Source organism: Terrapene carolina, unplaced genomic scaffold (genome assembly GCF_002925995.2).
Source record: "Terrapene carolina triunguis isolate 2854851 unplaced genomic scaffold, T_m_triunguis-2.0 Scaffold139, whole genome shotgun sequence".
NCBI lineage: Eukaryota > Metazoa > Chordata > Testudines > Emydidae > Terrapene > Terrapene triunguis.
The window spans coordinates 7,159,499-7,182,344 of record NW_020664490.1 but is presented as its reverse complement, the minus strand read 5'-3'; positions in this window follow the sequence as shown (position 1 = coordinate 7,182,344).

The following is a 22,846-nucleotide window of genomic DNA, read 5'->3' as shown; positions in this document are numbered from 1 at the left end:
TGGGAAGTGGTTACCAACTGACTCTCCGGAATGGGCAGTTCTCATTTTCTGAAATGGTGTGTTAGTGTACCAGATATTCTGAAGAAAAATTCTAAGCCACTCTACACACTGAAAGCTAATTTAAAACCAAGAACAAGTCTGTTCATTTTTCACATACAAAATTCCATAAAACTGGCATCACTACTAGGAATTAGCAAGCATTTCTATAAAAAGGGAGGGAAGAATAAGACAGCTGACTTTTTAAAGGATTTATCTGAAATCTGTGTTTACAGAAGAGAATTGGTCTGCTTGACAATTTTTTTGTTGTGTTTTGTTTTTTTGTTAAGACTTGCAGTTGGCTAGGCAAGCCCATCTTGGAGTTTCTCTCTGTTGACCTTTATATATCCCACACAGCACATATGGACATCCAAATTTACAGAAGGCTCAAGTTATGTTAATGCAGTACTTGGAATACCAGATTGTTGAACTTCCTGAGGCTATTCTGGTCTTTGGCAAAGTTAGAGCAAAGCAGTGTCTCAGTTAATATGAAATAATGAATTTAGTGTTGTTGGGGGTTTTTTTTGGGGGGGGGGGGAGACAATCTCTTCCTAGAGACAAATTCTATTCCTTGATGTTCCAATCTCAGTATCTCACTAACCTTGTAAACTGAAATAATAGCAGAATAAGCATATTAAGGGTGACAAAGCTTAAAAAGGCTTCTTTCTATACATGGTTATAAATGAAGATAAGTGAAGGCCTGAAGCAAAAGACTGAGATTCCACTTTGAAAAGTCTCCCTCACCATCAGTTTAATTTTAGAGATTGCTAAAGCAATGCAACAGTGAAAGGCCAAATTCTCTTGACTTCAGGAGAGTCTGATCTACCAATGCTGTGATTTATACACGAAGCAAACTAGATCTAGGCCACTGTGGTGATCAATCTCTAGTGTACAGTGCATTAGGACCCACAGCGTGGGAACTGCATCCGAGGACATAACTTTCCCCTTCCCAGCCAGTTTCTAGAACCTTGTTGTGGGGCCTTGGACTGAAGCAGAATATAGACTATCTGTTTGGAGTAACCAAAACTCAAGAGGTTCAACTTTCAGATTCCAAGCTGCAAAGAAGGGGGATTGTGAATCTGTTCTGGGCCCTGGACAAAAGATTCAAGGAGAGAGAGAGAGAGAGAGAGAGAGAAATAAAACTCCTTGGCTCAGCAACTCCCCATTTTTCTGCCTCCTTAAGTGTCATTGGCACAGCCATGAAGACTACTGAATCCTTGGATTTGTAAGCAGGTGAAATTCTCACTCTGATCCAAACAGTGTATACCAGGGCTTTTGTTAACAGACAACAACAAAATATAAACTTCAGCTTTTCTCCTGAGCTGGGCTATTTCCTGACATCACTACCAGTGACAAGTTGAAAGACAAGAATGTTAGACCAGGCATCTGTTGTTCAAGCATCCTTCTCCCATCATCAACAGAATATATCCACCCTCCTGCTGAGTGATACAAAAACATCAACTCTGGGATTGGTGCTATCTGAAGATCTGAGACGTGTTATCAACACTTTTTTAAAACCAGTCATGCTAAAGTTCCATTTGGAGAGGGGGTCACTGATTATTCTCATTGTAGAATGAATTTTGTCAACAGAAGAGCAGGGAAAGATCAGGCCCAAGCTGTATTGTCTCAGGATACTTTATATGCAAGTGTGTAACAGAGTGGCACAGCTGTTTCTAATTTGTGTTAGAAATATTAACTTTTATATTGCAGTATCACTTAGAGACCATCCAGGTCATGTCCCCATTGCGCTAGGCACTGCACGTGCATAGAAAGTGATGGTCTGCCCCAAAGAGCATACAGTGTAAAAAACAAAACGTAATAGGTGGTTAAGACAAACAAGTGGGTTGGGATGGAGAGTTGGGGGAGACAGCATAACAAAAATAATATCAGAGAGAAAAAAAGTCTGTTGAACTGAGCTTTAAAGTGAGAAAATTGGACTATATATTTTACTTAAAGTTACAGTGATATGTGTATATATATCACTTTATGGATTAAATTTGTCTTTTTAGATAGATAGATAGATAGATAAATAGATAGATAGATAGATAGATAAAGACAAAGACAAATTTGACCAGGTATCAACTGTTCTGAATAATACCTTAAGTGACTGCATTTTCTAGCGGTCATGTGTTTGACATAATTGAATCTCAAAAATAAAGTCAGAATAATAGGAATGAAGAATAAGTACCGCTATAACGAAAGGATACATCAAAAAAGATATCCAGTTACAAAATTCCTTAAAAGCTGACTTCATTTAGGACTAAACAATTCAGAAAGAGTCTGTAAGGAAGTCTTTGTAATTGCAATCTATATTGCTTTCTTCAGCACCACAATAAGCCACTGTTGTCATAATAATACTATCAATGCACTTCTTGAGGATTAAGCAGTGAACACTATTCAGAATCTATACTAACAAAACCAAAGGAAAATTTATTCCCATTGGACAAAAACTTTTCTCAAAACATTCACATCCAGCAAGATTCGCAGTGTTTTCTGTCTCCATTGTGCTTGGGAGAAGATCCAGACCTGTCATTCAATGACACTGGAGCTTCGGACATCTTCCTGCCATTATAGGAATAGAGGCAGGAACTTATTAAGAAAATTCCTAGGTTGTACATAGATATGAATTTTAGACAAATTCATGGGGACATTTGTATATCATGTATGCAGCATTTTGAATAATCTGCTTTTAATACAACAAAAATTCACTGGTGTAAAAATAATTTAAAATATATTTTGAAAATGTTAAGAATTGTATGTTGAAAGTTGCTTACATACAACTATTGATGGTGGTTTGAATATTGAACATCTGTGTTCTGAGAGTGCCTATTGCCATGGTATTGTACGTGATAATAATTAGCAATTATAGTACTTTTCCTCTTTAAATTTCAAAGTGCTTTTAAGAAAATGTGGGCAAATATTATCATCCTCATTCTTAGAGATATCTAGGCATGCGATAACCTTTGTAAATTCTTACAAATTGTGTATTTCCTCCCCTGTATATAGTGTCAAGATTTTCCTAGTAAAATACGTTCAAATAAACTGTAAAGTGACAAAAATCAGATGTAGTCAGCTTCATTATTAAAATAAAGGATATTAATTTTTTCAAGGAAAAAGGTAGCTGTGATAGTAATCTATCTCCAAATTTGGAAGCAGATAGGAAAGGAAACAGTACCAGTAGCAATCACAGACATCAGGCTCCTATGTAGAATCTATGAAACAAAGGGGTTTCCAACTGCTGTCACCACCACAACTCAGTTTCAATTGTAACTATTGATGCTGGGCAGTTTTACTGAATCTAGCTAGATATAGCATAGCCTGAAGAAAGCAAAGACGTTATCCCTTTTATCTACATGAAAACACTCCAGTATGGTAATACAAAATGAGGGGCAATTTATTAATATTCAATAACTACCATGCCAACAGAAGAAACCAGACATAAAACCTAGGAAAATAATAGGAAAAGAAATGAATATTAGATTACTAAAATACAAGTTTATTCCTTAAATAATGGAAAGAGAATAAATTCCTTTCCTCCTAGCTTAAAGCCTGTGTAAGTATGCAACAGGTCTCAGATACTATAATTTTCTCAGCTGTTACCTTCTTTTCATAGATCCCTGAAAAGGGAAAAAGGCAAATGGTTCTGTCTCTGCAGTATTTATGGAGCATTAGATCTCTTCTCCATTGTCTGTAATGACATTTTAAGTGACTAGTAGATCAGACACATCTCAACTGCCTCCCACTCCAACTGCTTCCCTAAAGACCAATACAACATACTGCAGCAATGTCCTACATTCCCCCTCAGAATCCATTCTAGAACTAAATGCTGCAATATTTGCAGCATAAAATTATCCCCTTATTTTAGGGGCTTACATAGCTGAAAGGCAACTTCTGTCCCCTAAAAGTTCCATGAGCTTCCTGGGCCACAGCTGCTACCTCGTATTCAGGGAGAATTACTTTCTCTAATGGCTACATTGGATTTCACTCAGCAGAATTGTAATATGCAGTGCAGAATGTCAACCAGACTCGCAGAAATTACATCTCATTGATTTCTTGATGCATGGCAACATCTTACCCACCTTACTAAATTACTGTAGAAGAATTTTAAAAGTCCCAAATCCCAAGGATAGTAATCTCTCCTTAATTTACAACTCTATTTCACAATCAGCCAAAGGGAACAAAGACACCAAATAACTCAAAGAATACCTATTACCTGCCTATTCAGATTTTGAGGTTCTAAAGCAAAGATGAAGGGGTTGTGACCACTCCATTACATCCCATAAAACACAACATGATAATTTAGTGGAGGGAGACTCTCACCCATACCTGGGATGGAGACAAAGGCAACTCATCTCATTCATTTTTTTTTTTTTTTTTTTTTTAATTCCAGTCCCTGGGCTGAAGGCACTATTACTCCAACACAGGTTTATAGTTCCCATAGAGTTGGATGCCATATTCTGGCTTGAGGAGCTAGAGAGAAAGGATGGACCAAGCTGTTGAGTATGGGAGCTAGGGCGCTCATCTCCATGAGCTGCTCATCTCCCACGTTTCCATAAATTCTGCATATTCTCACTGCAAAGCTGGTAAGGTTTATTGAAGTTTCAGCCTGGCCATTCCCCTGATTAACTCAACTTGTGGTAGATCCAGAAGTTGCATGTTGCTGCTTGAAAAGATTGTGGATATATTTTCCAGATTCAGACCCTTAGTATTTCATTTCTTATCCCCATTTTTCTCTCTTTGATTAGCCTGTCAGCATCACTTGCTAGTTAGATACCAGACAACTCTCTCTGCATCCAGGACCTGCTTTTTAAGTGCCCCTGACTGTGTCAGCATGCATTTTCAGACATGCCCCTCATGTCTGCCTCAGGTTAGAGCAGGGGTCTCAAACACGCGGCCCGGGGGCCGCAAGCGGCCCACGGGGATGTTTTCTGCAGCCCGCGAGCTCCTCGCACCCCCCCCCCCAGCGTTTACCTAGAGCAGCTCCAGCCCGACGCGCACTGGGGGAAGGGCAGGCTCCCTGCCTGCCCTGCCCCCTGCTGCTCCGGGAAGCGGCCGGAACATGGGGAAGGGGGGGCACAGGGCTCTGTGTGTTGCTCTTGCTTCAGGCAGTGCCCACAGCAGCTCCCATTGGCCGCAGTTCCCCGTTCCCGGCCAATGGGAGCTGCTGGGGGTGGTGCCTGAAGCAACAGCAACACACAGACCCCTGTGCCCCTCCTCCCCCAGGTTCCGGCCACTTCCCGGAGCGGTGTGGGGACAGGCAGACAGGCGGCCTGCCCTGCCCCCAGTGCGTGTCGGGCCAGAGCCCACCCCCCGAGCCCCTCCTGAAGCCCAACCCCCTGCTGTACCCAGCACCCCTCCTGCAGCTCAACCCCCTGCTGTACCCAGCACCCCTCCTGCACCCCACACTCCAACTCCCTGCCCTGAGCCCCCACCACACCCCACACCCCTCCTGCCCTCCCTGGGGGCAGGAAGGGGGCAGAGTTGGGGTGGGGATTTCATGGAAGGGGTTGGAATGGGGGCAGGGCCTCATGGAAGGGGTGGAGTGGGGGCAGGGCCAAGGGTGGCAGGGGGAGGTGTCAGTAATGCGGCCCTCAGCCAATGTACTAGTCCTCATGTGGCCCTCGTGGTCATTTGAGTTTGAGACCCCTGGGTTAGAGTCATTACCTCAGCAGGTTTCACTAACATTGATTCTAAGGAGCCTTTGACGTGAAGTCAAGGGTTGAGTGCAAAAAGGGAAGCCAAACAATGAGTGCTTCCTAATTACCTCTGAGAATCTCCCAGCCTTGAAGGCTGGGGTACACCAAAAGCACTGGGGATTTCAATTTTTTAAGATTAAGTATGGTGACCAACTTTTGATCTGCACCATTGTTACTTTCTATAGGAACTAGTTTACACCCTCTTCATGAATATATCCGGTGTCTGCTGGATACAGAGATAGCTGAGATTGGACCTTTTAAAAATTTATTTTATTAATTTCTCTCGTCATAAAACAAATTATTGACAGATCCTAGATCCTCTGCCACAGGCCTCCCTCTTTTACGAATAAACTGAAAAAAATTATGGTCATAGGCATATTATGGAAGTTCACATGTGGATGCATAAGCCCCATATTCCAGAACATCCATGTCTTAGAATTAGTCCCAAACCTCTGTCTTACTTATTAATTACGTTTTCCAATGATCTGCAGTAATACTGGATACAGTACCAAGAAACCATTTTATCATTTTTGCAGCTGCACAGTGAAAATTATTCAGTGCATAGTTACTGGAGAAACATGAAATAAAAATGCATTATTTAACCACAGGAAGATAATGCACATTTATCAATTAAATACCATTTATGTTATAACTGCAGTCTTTTTTTGGGGGAGGGGGAGGGGAGTCACTCTTTCTCAGCATATCAAGAACCTTTTGGAAGAGGAAGCAATTGCAATTCCAAACATGTTTCACTTTTATCACTGACTGTATACACCTTTAGAGAGACAAGGTAGATGAGATAACTTTTACTGCACCAACTTCTGTTGGTGCGTGAGACAAGCTTTCGAGCTTACACAAAGCTCTTCTTCAGGTCTGCATACCTCTGTCATCCTCAGTCAGAACCCTGCAGAAACCCACTTATTATCATAAATATTCTAATTTCTACTTCCTCTTCAAGCCATGCTTTTCTTCTCAAAGACTACTAAAAATGAAGAAGTGTGCTAAGGCCATCATTTGTGTAGCTTTACAACAAAAGGAGGTTCTGAACTCCAGACACTGGTTATGTACTACATATTATATCCCTCATTAATACGAGCTTCCTCTTTAGAGTAGCAATGTTAGAGCCTCCTTTGTTGGGATTTCCTATATTAAGTGTTTCCTGGACCCATTGTGCTTAAACCTTTGTGTCTCTAGTCAAATTCTGTATTTACAACAGATTCCACTTCTATTCATTTGCTTAATTATTTTGCTGGCCTTGGTTCAAATGCAGACAACATAAACTAACTAAGCATAATTCAATTGTTGGGCATGAGTCATGCCCAACAACATAGTATATAAAATCAAAAAACAAAAAACACCACCTCACTCTCTTCCCAGAAACACCATCCCAAAACATATGGCTTGATTAGTTTATAAGGATTAAATTTGCATGTTTACATTTGTTTGTGTAAGAGAAGATGGGTGTACTGTGTTTATGCACATTTGTAGCACTTACTACGGGAAGGTTATGGCGTCTCCCAATTTAATATAATCTTCACATTTCATTAGCATGCTGAGTTTTTTTAAACCTGTTCTAGGCAGTAAAATGTTAAACAGGACTGGTCCTAACACTAATTTTTGCAGTTTTTCCCCTAGACACCGCTCTCCAGACCAGTATATTGCTGTTTATCGTAACTCCTTTGGTGAAAATTCTTCATTAATTTTGAATCAGTATGATAGCATTTCAGTCCACGAGCGATTAGAGTTAATTCTGAGAGATAATGTGTAAAATCCTTTCCTAAGGTTTAAATATATTTACACCCATTGTGTCCCTGCACTCATTATATAATTCTATGCACGAAGTTAAACTATTTTATCAGGTAAGATTATTGCTTATAATGCCATGCTGCTTACTGTTCATCACTCCTCAACATATTAAGAAAAAACTTTCTAGATATTTGTTAAATTATTTTACCAGGATAGATTTTGGACTTCAAAAGTAACGCTTGCCAGGATCAATCTTCTCTCTTTTTGAAAACTAGTAAAGTACTTTCATTTTTCTTAGGAGCTCCTGTATCAAGTATCCCTCAATTAAGGATGTCTAATTAAGGGCACCTCATTTACGTTCCTCTGGGGAAAAAAATTAATAAAAAAGAGGGGGGGAAAAATCTAGGAAACTAATATTGCAGGGGCAATCTTATGCAAGATTAAAGTTAAAGAGTCAAGCCTTCAGACTAGGGTGACAAGACAGCAAATGTGAAAAATTGGGAAAGGGGGTGGGGGGTAAATAGGAGCCTTTATAAGAAAAAGACCCAAAAATCGGGACATCTTGTCACCCTACTTCAGACAGGCTATTAAAAATATTAAGGTTTCTGGTGCACCATTATCTCATTCCTCTCTTCCATGTTAAATGCATACCTTAATATATTGTTATTAAAAATATACTATGATATACACAGGATGGCAAAGTTAATATGATCTTAAAAGCCATACATTTTATAACTGTCTCAGTTATGTGCTTGATTTCTCAACTTTAATGTTGCAGTAACTTTATATATAATTGTATGTACCTATGCACACATATGATCTGTATAATATATTAAAGTTCTGCATGGAACCTATCACATAATTTGCTTATGTGTTGCTTGAGAGTTTATAATGTACAAAGTATGCATACGTATCAAAGAGAACAGACTGTAAATGATCATTCCTAATCTTAGAACCATATCAATTATTTACTAGCTCAGTTCTTCTTGCGCTTTATCTTACAGACTTCCCCATGGCAACATCACACTTCACTTCCTAGTCTTAATCAGTGAAGTCTGAAAATTAATATTAGATTTATCTGTTGGGTAACTTGATAGTCTGCTTATCACACCATAAACTCTAGATAATTTTCTGCATGTCAATAAAGTTCACTTGTTTAGCAATATTAAAAAGGTAACTTTTCTCAAAAGTAAACAGCTGGTTATTTGTTCTGTGTTGGCATATCAATTATAAATATGAAATTTTACATAATCATCAACATTTCAGAATGAAAAAGAGTAATGATAATAGTTTCCTGAGGCAATAGCCACTATATCTCCCTGACAAAAGCTGGAAAACTGTTCATTAAAAAAAAAAAATTAACAGCCAAACCACTAGAGTTACAACACTTACTTTTTAGAAAGTTTAAAATCAAAATTATTTGTTTAGTATCAATGATTTTCTCAGTGTATCATATATGAAAGATACAATTTCCTGCTCTGAAATATTAATATTTCCTTGTTTTTTCTTCCTTCTTATGTTTCCCTTTCATAATCCACTTCTGCCTTGATGCATCATTATTACTTCAGCAATTATGACTATTTTCCTATCATTTCTCATCCTTTTAAGACAGTTTACTTCTACAGCCTTTTGCTCAAGACATTTTCTTCTATTCTGATATGGCCTTTTACCTTCAGTATTTCCACTTCTTTCCTTCCTTCCCCACTTTCTATCCTACTACCTTTTTCTTCACCATAGGGTATATCTACACTGCAAAAAACATGCCCTGCAGCAGCAAATCTCAGAGCCCAGGTCAACTGACTTGTGCTTAGGGGGCTTGCTAAAAAGAGCAGCACAGATGCTCCCGGTCTGGCTGGAGCACAGGCTCTGAGACATATAGCTGGCTCCTTTCACTGTGTGGGAAATGTCCTCTGCCTTCACAATCATAGCACCTTTCCATTCCATCAACTAGTCTGCCCTTCTCCTACATTTCTTTTCTTGCTTCTTCACAACAATCTCATCCATTGTTTCAACTTGTGATTTCTCTGATGGGTCTTTTGGGAACACTGACTCAAGCTCTGTTTTGAAGTACTTTGCTACACTTCAGCATGGAAATGATTTACCAGGTTTTCTTTAATAGACAGAAATCTAACCTTTGCATTGTAAGGGATCTAACCCAAGAATCTTCAGAGAGATCACAGCCCCAGCCACTTCACTCTCAATTCCAGTCCCTTGGAATTCTTAGTTAGCAATTATGAATTGTGTGTTACCTCCCCTAAGTAACATTAATCTTCATCACTACTGAAAAAAGGAAGAATCTCTTATCTAAAGATATAGGATATATAGGATCATAGAAGTTACAGAAGGAAAAGACCCACTAGTTAGAATCCATCCTACTGCAACTGCAGGTCTTCCAACATATTAACACTACGTATCTAAAACGCTCTTTGTCAGGCCAAGACATTTCTCAGGGATATTGAAACAGATACAGACAAACTAGCCTCAGAATAAGAATAGACTTACAAATTCAACGTTAACTGGAGTACCTGAAAACATTGAACTAAAGGATCCAGTCTCAGCCATTCTTGGAAGAATGTCTAATACAATTCTTTGGTAGCCACTGTCTCCTCTCATCCCTCTGTAAATAAATATCTCCCTTTGTTATATCCATTGTACTTTTCCTGTGGGTGGGTGTGTTCACTCGGGGGGGTTTGGAACAGGTGCCCCTGGGGTGGAAGGGATTTTTCCTGCTGCATTCCTGCGCGCGCCGTCTCCTGGCCAGAGCTGCCTGCAGAGCAGACTCCATCTTGGCCACGAGGGAGCTAAAGTTACATAAGAAAATATACTGGAGAGTTTAAGTAACAGCAAACACTGTACTTATTACTGAGAACTATACAGCTATGTATTGCTGACTTGTCAACCTGGCTCCAAGTCCATAGAAAAGCAACATGTGTGTCTGCTGCTAAGACTCACTACATAATGATTTGCCCCATATAACACTACAGGAAACTTTGGTACTTCTCCAAAATTCCTATCATCATTACATCTCCCTTTTAAAAAAACTATATGCAGACAATTTAACTGAATTTAAACTTTTTTACTTAATTGTATCACCTTAATTCAACATTCATAACTCTAATCTGAATCTTTAAAAATCTAGAATGGACTCTATCTAGCAGGTTTTCTTATCACTCTGCCTAAAGAGGTAGTAACAGGAGTTTCAGTGTCCCATTTTTTTCTTTATTCAAACTAACTGCTTGAGACTCAGTAGATTGGTTTAGTATTGCTTGCATTTCTGAGTTGGAAATTGACACAGTTTCTGTTTATTCAAAATTTTCATTCTCGTTCTCCGCAATTCATTTTGTTCTCATCAAATCCTACTCCTGAGAGCATTCTGTGCCAAAAAATTAAAAATTCTGGGGCAAAAAAATTAAAAATTCTGCAAATTTTATTTGTCAAATAAATGTGGAGGCTTCAGCATGGTATTGGAGAGCACAGACTACTGGCTGCACAGAGGTGGGAGACCACTGTGCAGCTCCCCTCCGCCCTCGGGATACGGACTCAGTGGTAAGGCTGCATACAACCCTGACACAGCGCAAGGACCAGGCCTGCCCCAGAAACAGCCCAGGGCCCTGCCCCTCCATGCCAGGTGCATCAGGCTCAGCAAGGCAGGATCCAAGTGTGGAGGGGCTTAGTGGGGATCAGGATGCACTGGGTCTTGTTGGGGGGAAGGGGTGGTTGGGTGCAGTGATAATGGGACTCTTCAGGGGGGGTCCAGGTTAAGGTGCTTGGGGCTAAGCAGGGTGGTCTGGATGTGGGGGGGATAGAGCTCAGCAGGGGGGAGTGGGGCTCAGAAGGGTGGGGATCCAGGTGCAACTAGTTGGGGCTATGTGGGGTGGGAATCCAGGTGTGGATGGCTCATCTGGGTGGTCCAGGTGCAGTGGGAGCAGGGCTCATCCGGGGGGAGGGGTGTTCTGAGTGTCAGGGGTGAGGCTCGGTGGGAGGGTCTGGGTATGAGGAGGTCTGGATGTGTGAGGGTTGAGCAGATGGGGGAGCAGCTCCCTGTACAGGGATCCCTCCCCCGGCACTGAGGACAATGGGTGCAGGAAGTGGGGGTGGAGGGAGTTTGCAGAGCTTCCTACAGCTGGGGGAGAAATCTGGGGGTTGGTCTGACCCAGCTCTGGACGCTGTGCATGGGAAGAGGAAGTCCCATACTCCCCAGCCCAGCCGGGACTAGCAGCTGAGCCCGGCACAGAGTAGGAGCCACCAGCTGGGTCTTCCCCAGTCCTGTCCCCACCCCACAGTGGTTTACCTCTCTGCCAGCTGGCCTGAGCATCCAAAACATACTGCTGGGGAGGGTCGTTCTTGTGGCTTCCCCATCAAAAAGCCATTTTTCTGCAGGGAAGCAAAGAAATCTGCAGGGGACATGAATTCTGCACATGCGCAGTGGCACAGAATTCCCCCAGGAGTAAAATCCTTTCGGTTTCTTCCACAGACATCTCCTCCTTCTGCCTGAATAAGATCTTCAAGCAGTATGTTGATCAATCACCTTTGCATGCTCCTTTCTGATTAATACAAAGTCTGTCCATTTTCCAGTGGTGATAAAGGCTATGTATTTTTGTCAAAGAAATATTTCTGTTTCGCTTGTTTCAATTTTAAGCTATTTAGTATGTCTCCTTGTATCAGCTTGGGTGGTAACAACTTTGATGAAGTCAGTAATCTGGTCCTTAGAGGAGCAGGTGATCCTAAATCTCCTATAGGTGTATTCCAATAGTCCACCAGGCTAAGAGGCTGTGTTATCCAAGTTAGATTCTTTTAAGAATTCTTTTTACAGTTTGAATTGCTCTCTCAGCTACTGGAACAGACCTGTCAAAAGTAAACCTCAGGTGAGCAGAAGAGAGAACTTTCTCAGCAACTGGCCTCTCCCAGAAGATTAGGATGACCACAACAAACCTCAGCACCTTCAGAGCAAGATGTATAACTCAATTCTTTGACCCAGCTTTTCCATAATTACATGAGGACAAAAAAGATAAAGTCCAACCTCTGCTAACTGAAAGGAAGTGGGAGAGAGAGCACACACACTAAATGTATCTTCGGGAGTTCACTTTAGAAATTTAACAATGATGGTCACTAACTACATAAGAATCTAGACTGGGCCACCAGATGAAACTGTAGTGGAATATACTTTGGGTCTAATCCTGTTCTCACTATAGTCAATGGCAAAATTCCTAATTATTTCAATAAGGAAGAATCAATCCTTTATTCCCTCATACTTCGATAATGCTATAACAGCTCAAGAGAAACTGTTCCATATCCCGTCACTCTTATCGACAAAGACGACTGAAAGCTCCATACAGCAAGAAACGGTTGACTTTGACATTTGTTTAACCCAGATTACCTTGAACCTGATACAGTTCCAATGGATAAAACTTCACAGATGATATGTCGGAGGAGGAAAAAAAATCACTTGGTCTCCACCATGGTGATGACATAGTAACATTAAAACTCTTTCAGTTGTACTTTTGCACAACATAAACTGGACCTATTTATTTGATGCCAATTACAATATGGATTTTAATATATACTGTATGCATACAAGCAGACTATGTTTTTATTCAACAAAAATATTGTTCTTATATTCTGACTATAAATTTCTCCATAATTGCAGCACTATTAAAATAAATTTTATATTGGATTATGTTTTTGTGGGGAAAAACTCAACAGAAATAAGATTTCAGTGCTTACTATCATGATGGCAATAACTCAGCTTCCTCATAAAGTTTGATCCTGTAAAGACAGTAACATTAGTGCTCTTTTTCAAACTTGGCTTCCTCTCTTAATTCTAGTTGCTATTTGATCTGCATCAGCTTTAGTTATATTTAAGCAAAAGATCTAAGGATATTTTGTAGTAAATCTAGCCATTGAGCACGGAACATGGTTTAATGCTCTAACATTGTTTTGCAGGAAGTACTGCAGAATATTATCACCCTGGGGCAAGACCTCATTGTTAAACAATAAAGCGTAACCCAACTTCATTAATAAGTAAGAAAAATGTTTCCCTCCTAAGTGAAATGAATGTTTATTTAAAAGGCTAAAAACTAAAATGGACTGCAAATCAATGCTCTCCCTCTTTTGGATTCATGTTTAATGTCCACTAAACTCCACAGCTTCTTGGCATCTTTGATACATGAAATATGCTGTAATCTTTACCCCTGCACTTTGACCACTTGCAGCTCTCTGGAATCTTCAATTTAAGTGGTTATGGTTCCATGCCATACATTCAGTAACAGGGCTAAAAATATTTTTAAATTTAGAAAGGGTTAAGTCCTAAAATAAGATGTTTTTCCACTTGGCCAGTAAAAATATTCCTAAGGTGTTCTGAATCACATGGAGGATGATCAAGACTAACTACTGAGGTGGGTTTTTTGTTTGTTTGTTTAATTGATTGATTGTTTTGAACTGTCCAATGATATTCCATAGCTGATTTCAAAAGAACCAGGTCAAACAAGGCAAGCTAGATTTTAGTAATCTAACACAAAAGTTAAATTGTAATTATTTTAAAATATCTAGATAAATATGATCGCAAAAAACCCAGCTCCACTCTCTCACAAAACATCCTGGGGGATATCCCCTCATTTGGTTCACACCATTTAGTTTTTTTCTTTCCTTTAAAAAAAAAAATCCTTTGAAGCTAAAGCATGAGAAGTGAGGTAACAGCCAGTAAATACACTGTCTGCATATTCTCACTGCTATTGTGAAATGGAAGACACATTCCACAAAGGATAGTTTTAGGTTAATTTAAAAAAAAAAAAAGTCAGAAATACAGTATATTTTACCATGATAATTAGGCAACTTTTTAGGCATCCCAGATCAAAAATGGACAGGATTACTCTGAAAATTTTGAAGATAGTTCTATAATTGATCTAACTGATTACATATTGTGAAAAGCTGATAGTAACTTGGGGCCTGATCCAAATTCCACTGAAGTCAGTGGTAGAGCTGCCATACGTCTGGATTTCCCCGGACATGTCTGGCTTTTCGGTCTATAAATAGCAGTCCGGGGGGGGATTTCTAAAAATCTAAAAATGTCCAGGATTTCCCCCCGGTCGGCTATTTACAGATCGAAAAGCGGCGGCCAAGCGCCGCTGGGCAGCCAAAGCCCCTTCCCAGCTCCTCCCATCCCCTGCAACCTTAGTACACTGCCCGGCCCAGCAGCTGTCTTCCCCCTCCTCTCCTCCCCTGAACGCTCCGCCCCCCTGCTCCTCCCCCTCCCCTGCTTCCCGCGAATCAGATGTTCGCGGGAAGTCTGAAAACAATCAGGGGCAGGCGGGCAGCAGCAGCAGGTAAGATGGGGCAGGGGACGCGAGGAGGACGACTCCGGGGAGGCGAGGCACGGCGTGGCCCAGTCCGGCCCTGGCCGAGCGGCTCCCTCCAGCCCCGGCGGCTCCGCCCCTGACCCCAACGGCTCCGGCCTGGCCCCGGCCCCAGCCAAGCGGCGCCGGCCGAGCACCCCCGGCCCCGGCCCGGCTCGGGCCCCAGGGCGGCGGCCCCGGTTCCGGCTGAGCGCGCTGGCCATGCCCTGGCCGAGCCACGCCAGCCGAGCACCCCCGGCCCTGGCCCCAGCGGCTCCAGCCCGGCTCGGGCCCAGGGGCGCCGGCCCCAGTTCCAGCCGAGCGCGCCGGCCCCGGCCCCAGCGGCTCCGGCCCGGCTCGGGCCCCAGGGCGGCGGCCCCGGTTCCGGCCGAGCACACCGGCCCGGCCCCGGCCGAGCACCTCCGGCCCAGCCCCAAGCCCCGCGACCCCGGCCGGAGCGCAGTCCAATTCCTGGGCTCTTGCTAAAGCCGGCCCTGGTCAGGGGACAGGGAGGGAGGGTTGGATGGGTTGGGAGTTCGGGGGGGGCTGTCAAGGGGGCAGGGGTGTGGAGGGGGGTTGGGACAGTCAGGGACAGGGAGCAGGGGGGGTTAGATGGGTCGGGGGTTCTGGGGGTCCTGTCAGGGGGCGGGGAGCAGATGGATAGGGCATGGGAGTCCCGGGGGTCTGCCTGGGGGCGGGGGTGTGAATATGGGGTGGGGGTGTGGATAAGGGTCAGGGCAGTCAGGGGACAGGTAGGGTCCAAGGGGGGCAGTTAGGGTGGGGGTTTTTTAGGCGGGGGCAGTCAGGGGACAAGAAGCAGGGAGGCTTAGATAGGGGGTGGAGTCCTAGGGGGCAGTTAGTGGCAGGGGTCCCAGGAGGGGGCAGTCAGGGGACAAGGAGCAGGGGGGTTGGAGGTTCTGAGGGGGGCAGTCAGGGGGTGGGAAGTGGGAGGAAGTGGATGGGAGCAGGGCAGGGCAGGGGCGGGGCTAGATCGGGGCTCCTCCCCCTCCCCCAGTGTCCTCTTTTTTGATTGTGGAAACATGGTAACCCTAGTCAGTGGGAGTTTTACATAGATGTCAAAAAGCTTTGGCTAAGAACCCAGTTTGTGCCATTAAGAGAAAAGTCAAATACTATAAATAAGATTTCTGAGCTTGACGTTTTCTCTCTAAAGATATTTTTGAGGACTTCTGTAAGACATTTTTAATGTGATTTTATGATACTGGTATATGAAAATAACTTTACTGGCACCAATTCTGTGCAAATAACACCCACTTTCCTTCAGAAACAATATCCCCTATGTGCCCACACGATCAAGTTGGAGAAAGTGAGGAGCATTGATTTTGTTCATGCTATCTACCATTTTCAAAGTTACTCAATGTCTAGAGTTTTGCAAGATTAGGTTTCCCTATAGGCACTGCATAACTTGTCTCCTCAGGTCTCTGCTAGTCATTCCATGACCAAATAGTGTAGGTAAAAGGCAAGCTGTTCTTCTAACTACACTTGCTTGTGAAAACAACCATTTTTGCTCTACATAAAGACAACTGTTTTGAAAATCCTATTTTAGATAAGATGCTTCCCTCAACACTTGAATTAGAACAAATTCTATTTTACCTGTTTTTTCCCTGTGCACAAGATTCTTTAACAGAATGAATACTTTTAGGACCCAGTGCTTTTTTCTGCATGGCTACCTATCATTTTCTTCTAAAACAAGTTTCTAGATAGTCCTTGTAAGAAGGGACATTGCTTTAGGGATTTTATTTTTCTAGAATTTTCATTTCAAAAGAAAAAAAACAGGTAAAGATATCTTCAAAATTTCAGCCATCAGTTCTTCTTCACAGTTTGTTTCACTAGGCTGTTTTATGCAGGGTCTTTACTCACATTAAAACAATATTTACTTACAGCAAGGAAGGATAGATACAGAGGATGGTCCTAAGTGATTATGCTGGCGGCAGCAGCAGCAGCAATTCAAGATTGTCTGGTGACATATCGTAAATGACCACTTGAATGCCTTTTATTTGGTGGACAATGTACATTCTATATAGAAAATTTGAATCTTACACCCATTTGGTGAGAGAAACGAGCCATGACTCTTATAAGCCCACTTCCCTTGTCCTATGCCCCTTCTGACTTCCAGAAATTTAGATTCCCCCATTCTAATGGGGCTGGGGCAGAAGTCAGGGCCGGCTGTGCAGACATTGCTCCATTCTCTCCCACCAGTGGTTCTTAAGGGACCACCCCTTTGCAACTGGAGAAGTAATAGGGTAGCCCAGCCTGCTAGAAGCAGAGAGATGGGGACAAGATCAGAGCCTGGGCAGGCAGTTTCAAGCTGCAGTGAAACTAGCTGTAGCTCTTTCTGCTCTCACTTCTCGAGACAACATCTATGCAGCTGCACTTCTTTGGTGGGACGGCTTTTCTCTGCCATGCTAGCACCCCACCATCTGCTGCCTATTTAAAGGTGAGAAATACTGGCTTCCACTGCTATCTTGGACAGAGTGTGCTGGAGCTTATCCTGCCTCCACCTCATTAGGTCAGAAGTTTGCAAACACTTGCCCTCAGCTAGCTCTACTGAGGACCCTGCTGCTCCTCTCCCATGCTCCACAGCTGCTGAACTGATCTGCTCTTCAGAATCACTGCTACTATATCGGTCTCTGCCTCCTACAAGAGCTTCAACCCCAGCAATAACTTCTGAAAGGGCCCCTCAGTATAGCAAGTCTTCTGGGTGCCTCTAATATTGTCCTTTAAAACAAACAAAACAACATAATTTACCTCTCTCTTGTTTTGTTTTTGGCAGACTTTGATACTAAACTAAGATATAACCTGCAAAAGCACTCTCCTAGGTAGAGAACAATGTAACTTAAGCTACTAGGTTTATTATAGGAAGGCACCTCTCCATTTTTAAAAAATTATTTAGCCAGCTCAATAAAGGGAAGAAAGCATGGACTGAACTATGAAGATATATCAACAAAGCTCTATCAGCAATGCGTGCACTGTATACACCAAACTATTGTATTAGGCAAGCTCCATAATTATAAGGAACGCAGTAGGCCATTCAGCAAATTATGTGAAAAAATAATTAGCAACAAAGCTTGATTATAAAATAATTAGGTAAGAGAAGGCTACTTACCTTTAATTCATGTCCTTGGAAGATGTGACTGCAGTAGATTTCCACTCTGGGTGTGTTTCACCTCTAGCAGGTGACAGGTCAGATTTGATTTAGTTCACATTTTGAGCCATTAGAATTTCCACTAGCAAAAGACACGTGCCAGCATGCACAGATATTCTTCTGTACTGTAAGTGCCACTCTTCAGCCCCTTTCTAAACAAATGCAAGCAAACAAAAGAATAAAACACAATTAAACTATGGCTTTCCAAACTGATATTCAATCTCCCCTTACTCCAACACACACACACAAGGACATGACAGTGGTGATTAGCTATGGCATTGCATCTTCTAAAGGAGAAGATACTAAGTTCTCAGCCCCAGCCCCAGCTCTCCTAAAGCTCTGTAGTGACAAAAAGACTTTGGCATTGGCTTCTGATACTGTCTCCAGACTACTAAAAATTATCACTGCAGAATTATAAAGTGAACCGTCTGTGCAATGTATACGTGATGTTGATTGCATAAATATGTATCATTCTCCTTTTTGCTCACAAAAGAAGGGGTTTAGGACTGGTGAAGAATGAACCACAGTCAGAACAGACTTACTACTACACCTCTACCCCGATATAACGCGACCCGATATAACACGAATTCAGATATAACACGGTAAAGCAGTGCTCCGGGGGGCCGGGGCTGCGCACTCCGGTGGATCAAAGCAAGTTCGATATAACACGGTAAGAGTTTTTGGCTCCTGAGGACAGCATTATATCAGGGTAGAGGTGTACTAAACCATGCATGAAATATAAGGAGCTGGTGACCACTGAAAAAAGTCAAGCACAGCTGTTTTTTTGGAAGGAAATATTAAATCAGTAGACAACTGAGAACACACAAACAAAGGCATTATCATAGTGCCTAGAAGCCCTAGTAATGGACCAGGACCCCATTGTGCCAGGCACTGTACAAACACAGAATAAAAAGACAGTCTCTACCCCAAAGAGCTTGTGTTCTTCTCTCCCCTTTTCCCATCCTACACCCATCTCTCTCCCTCATATTCTTCCTTCCTCCTTTCAATATCAGTTTCTAGTTTCCACTAACCTCCCCCCTCCAAATCCCTCAATTTGCCGTAGTTTCTAGGGTATCCTTATTCTCGTAACCCTTGTCTTCCCCTTTTCTATTTCCATTATAACAATCTTGGGGTTCATTAAATAACAAACCAGTGAATTAGAAAGGAATAAAACTTTAATAAAACAAACTGGAGAACTTCTGTAGTGAGCTGCTGCACACAACCATGTGGTGTTTCCAACACCCGTCTCAAGGGCACATCTCCAAATTCCTATGTTCTTAATACTGTCCCTTATGAGGGAGCATCTCTAAATTATTATCTTCTACAAACATATCTCTACATCTTCCCTCTTAAAGACAAACAAATTAACTCTTATATGCATATTATTACTCCTGGGGGAATTCTGCGCCACTGCACAATGCAGAATTTTGCAGAAATTAATGTTGTGCATGCAGAATTTCCTTTCCCCCACAGAAATGGGCTGCAGTGCTGCTAGCCGCCACCAGGGGCCACTGGACCCAGAAGAGCCCACCTCACACATAGAAGACACTGCCAGGAGGAGAGGGAGGGACTGAGGGAGCTACAGGATTCCCGGCAGCTGCAGTTCCCAGCACGCCCTGAGGGAAGGAGGCGGCTGAACACAGGAAACTCCACGCAAGCCTGGGACTGAGCATCAGGTTGTTTCTCCCTCTGGATCCCTGGGCTCTGAGGGGTAGGAGGATGGGTGTCTGGGCTGGGGGGAGTCCGCAGCTGAAATCTGGGGGCAGGGGATGTGGGTATCTGGGCCAGGAGGGCCCCGCAACTGGTCTCTGTGGGGGAGGGGTTGTGGGTGTCTGGCCCCCTGGCTGGGCTCGGGGGGGGAGGGGAGAGGGGGCAGAGAAACAGGAATTGGGTTGTCATAGGGGTTTCTTTAACTCTCTTCTCCTGGGGAAATTTTTGTGTGTGTCTGTATTGTTACAGACATACTTGCTGACAGGTATTCTGAAATAAATTACCAAAATAATTTAAATTCGTGTGATTATGTAGTGTTATTTTTGACAAATAAAATTTTCAGAATTTTGCAGAATTTTAAAATATTGTGCACAGAATTTTAACTTTTTGGCGCAGAATTATCCCAGGAGTAACACATATATAAACAGCTAACAATTATCTTATAACACATGTATTCAATTCTTAATCCATGTAGTACATTTCCATAAACCCACTGTGTCAACTACCTAGAGAAGAGAGGTTACCAGCACATCACTCTCAAGTCTTTACCACTCATTTTCCTCAAATCCCCCTTCTCCAGGCAGGTTAGCAAGTCTCTATGAGTCTTTCAGGACATTTAATCTCCTGCTCTGATCTTCTCAGTATCAGCCTTTCATTAGAATCTGAGTTGTTCTCTTGTTCCTTGACAGTTTCTGCTTTGTGTATTGACGATAAAGAATCAGTCAGATGAGAAATGCCGAAGTCCACATCTACACTTTTGGCACCAAGTATTAGAGGTGCAATTCCTCAGGCACACTCTATCACCTAGGTTAAGAGATGGGAGATAATGGGCCCTTTTGTCAAAATAATATTTCTGCTTCCACTTCTGATTTTCTTTCATCTTCTCCAGTGATTCATTGTTATGAGATTTCAGCAAGTTATCACTAATTGGTAAATTAGATCTCATCCTTCTTCCCATTAACAGCTAGAGAAAAGCTATTCTCCAAAGGTGTACCAATAAATCTTTATAGAAATCACCCCCACTGTCAAAAGTTTTTTTCATAAAGTTCTTTACTGTCCATATAGATCTTTCCACAAGTCCATTCGATTGGGCATAATTTGGATTTGATGTTTTGCAATGAAAATCACAATCTATTGCAAATTGCCTAAAATCTGCACTGAAAAATTGCAGCCCATTATCACTAAAGACTTCATCTGGAGAAGATTCCCTTCATGCTGGCTAACACTGACTTACTATTAGTACTGTGCAGTGTGCAAATTTCTGGATACAGAGAATAATAATCTGTGACTATTAAATAATCCTTTGATTTCCAGGTAAATAAATCAGCGCTTTCCTTCTCCTAAGGTCTTTGTGGAACTGGATGAGGTCTCAGTGTCTCTGCCTGTTGGCATGACTTGTATTTCAAGCATGAAAAACAGTTTCCTACCACATTAGTAATTTTGTGATTGATCTGCAGCCAGTACTGCACCTCTCGTGCTTGTTGTTTGCACGTCTCAATTCTTAAATGACCCTTGTGGATCTTCTGTAGGATTTCTTTTCAGAGGCCCATTGTAATTACAACCTTACTGCCCTTGAAAATCACCCCTGGGCATGTAAACATCTCCAATATGCAGTTTTGGGAATGCATACAATATGTAGGATTCTGAAATCCCAATAATACCAATTTCAAAATAATAACCAAATTAAAAGTACACCAATACAGCGTACAATACAGTATGGTTATTATGCTATGAAGACATGATGTCTTAGTCTGTGGGGCTTCTGAATAAATTCTGATTGTACCTACACAGAGCGATTTTACCTATCATCCTAATGGATTTTCAAAACCCACATGAAAACTAAAAAATTGAATGATTCTATGAATTTTATTAAAAACATAAGAATAGTCATACTGGGTCAGATCAATGGTCCATCAAGCCCTGTATCCTGCCTGCCAAAAGTGGACAGTGTCAGATTCTTCACAGAGAATGAACAGAGCAGGGCAACTATCGAGTGATCCATCCCCTGTCATCCAGTCCCAGCTTCTGGTTGTCAGAGGTTTAAGGATACCCAGAGCATGGGGTTGCATCCCTGACCATCTTGGCTAATAGCCAATGATGGACCTATCCTCCACAAACATATCTAATTCTATTTTGAACCCAGTTATACTTTTGGCCTTCACAACATCCCCTGGCAACGAGTTCCACACGTTGACTGTGCATTGTGTGAAATAGTACTTCCTTATGTTTATGTTAAACCTGCTGCCTTTTAATTTCATTGGGTTACTGCTGGTTCTTGTGTTACATAAAGGGGTAAATAACACTTCCCTATTCACTTTCTCCACACTATTCATGACTGTATAGACCACTATCATATCCTCCTTAGTTGTCTCTTTTCTAAACTGAACAGTCCCAGTCTTTTTAATCTCTCCTCATATGGAAACTGTTCCATGCCCCTAATCACATTAGCTACCCTTCTCTATACCTTTACCAATTCTAATGTATCTTTTTTGAGATGGGGTGACCAGACTAATATAGCAGAAACAGAACAGAATTCTTTGCTTACAGTATAATTTCAGCAGACCTAGATACTATTACGGTATTACCTACGGGTCATTTCACCTTCTGTGCCAACACTGTAACTGCAGGACCATCTGTGGCACCTCATGTGTGCTGAGGTCACAGCCCTGCTCTTCAACAGCAACCAGGCTGTCACTCTCATCAGTTTAACCTGCCTCTAACAATAAAATAAAAGTAGCATTCATTTTGAAAGCAACTGTGTCTAGGGCTTACAAAAATAAGGTAACTACTATAGTCATTTTTTGCTTTCATACAAAAATTAGGATTTTAATATTATATCAGGCAACGTAAAAGAAACATACAGAAACAAGTTGATAGTGCAACATATCACTGTATGAAAAGAATCTAATAATGATTTCATCCTATAATGAATTCATGTGCTGTTTATATACAGTCACTACTTGCCAGCTATACTATGCTTGATGACAGTGAGGATAGCCCTACTCTCAAAATACAGGCCTCTACCACTTGAGTTAAAGAAAAGTCTCCATTAGAAAGCAAGTATTAGATATCAGTATTAAGGTTGGCTTTTTTTTTTTTTTTTTTAAGATCCAGCGACTACTAGACCAGGGGTCGGCAACGTTCGGCACGCGGCTCGCCAGGGT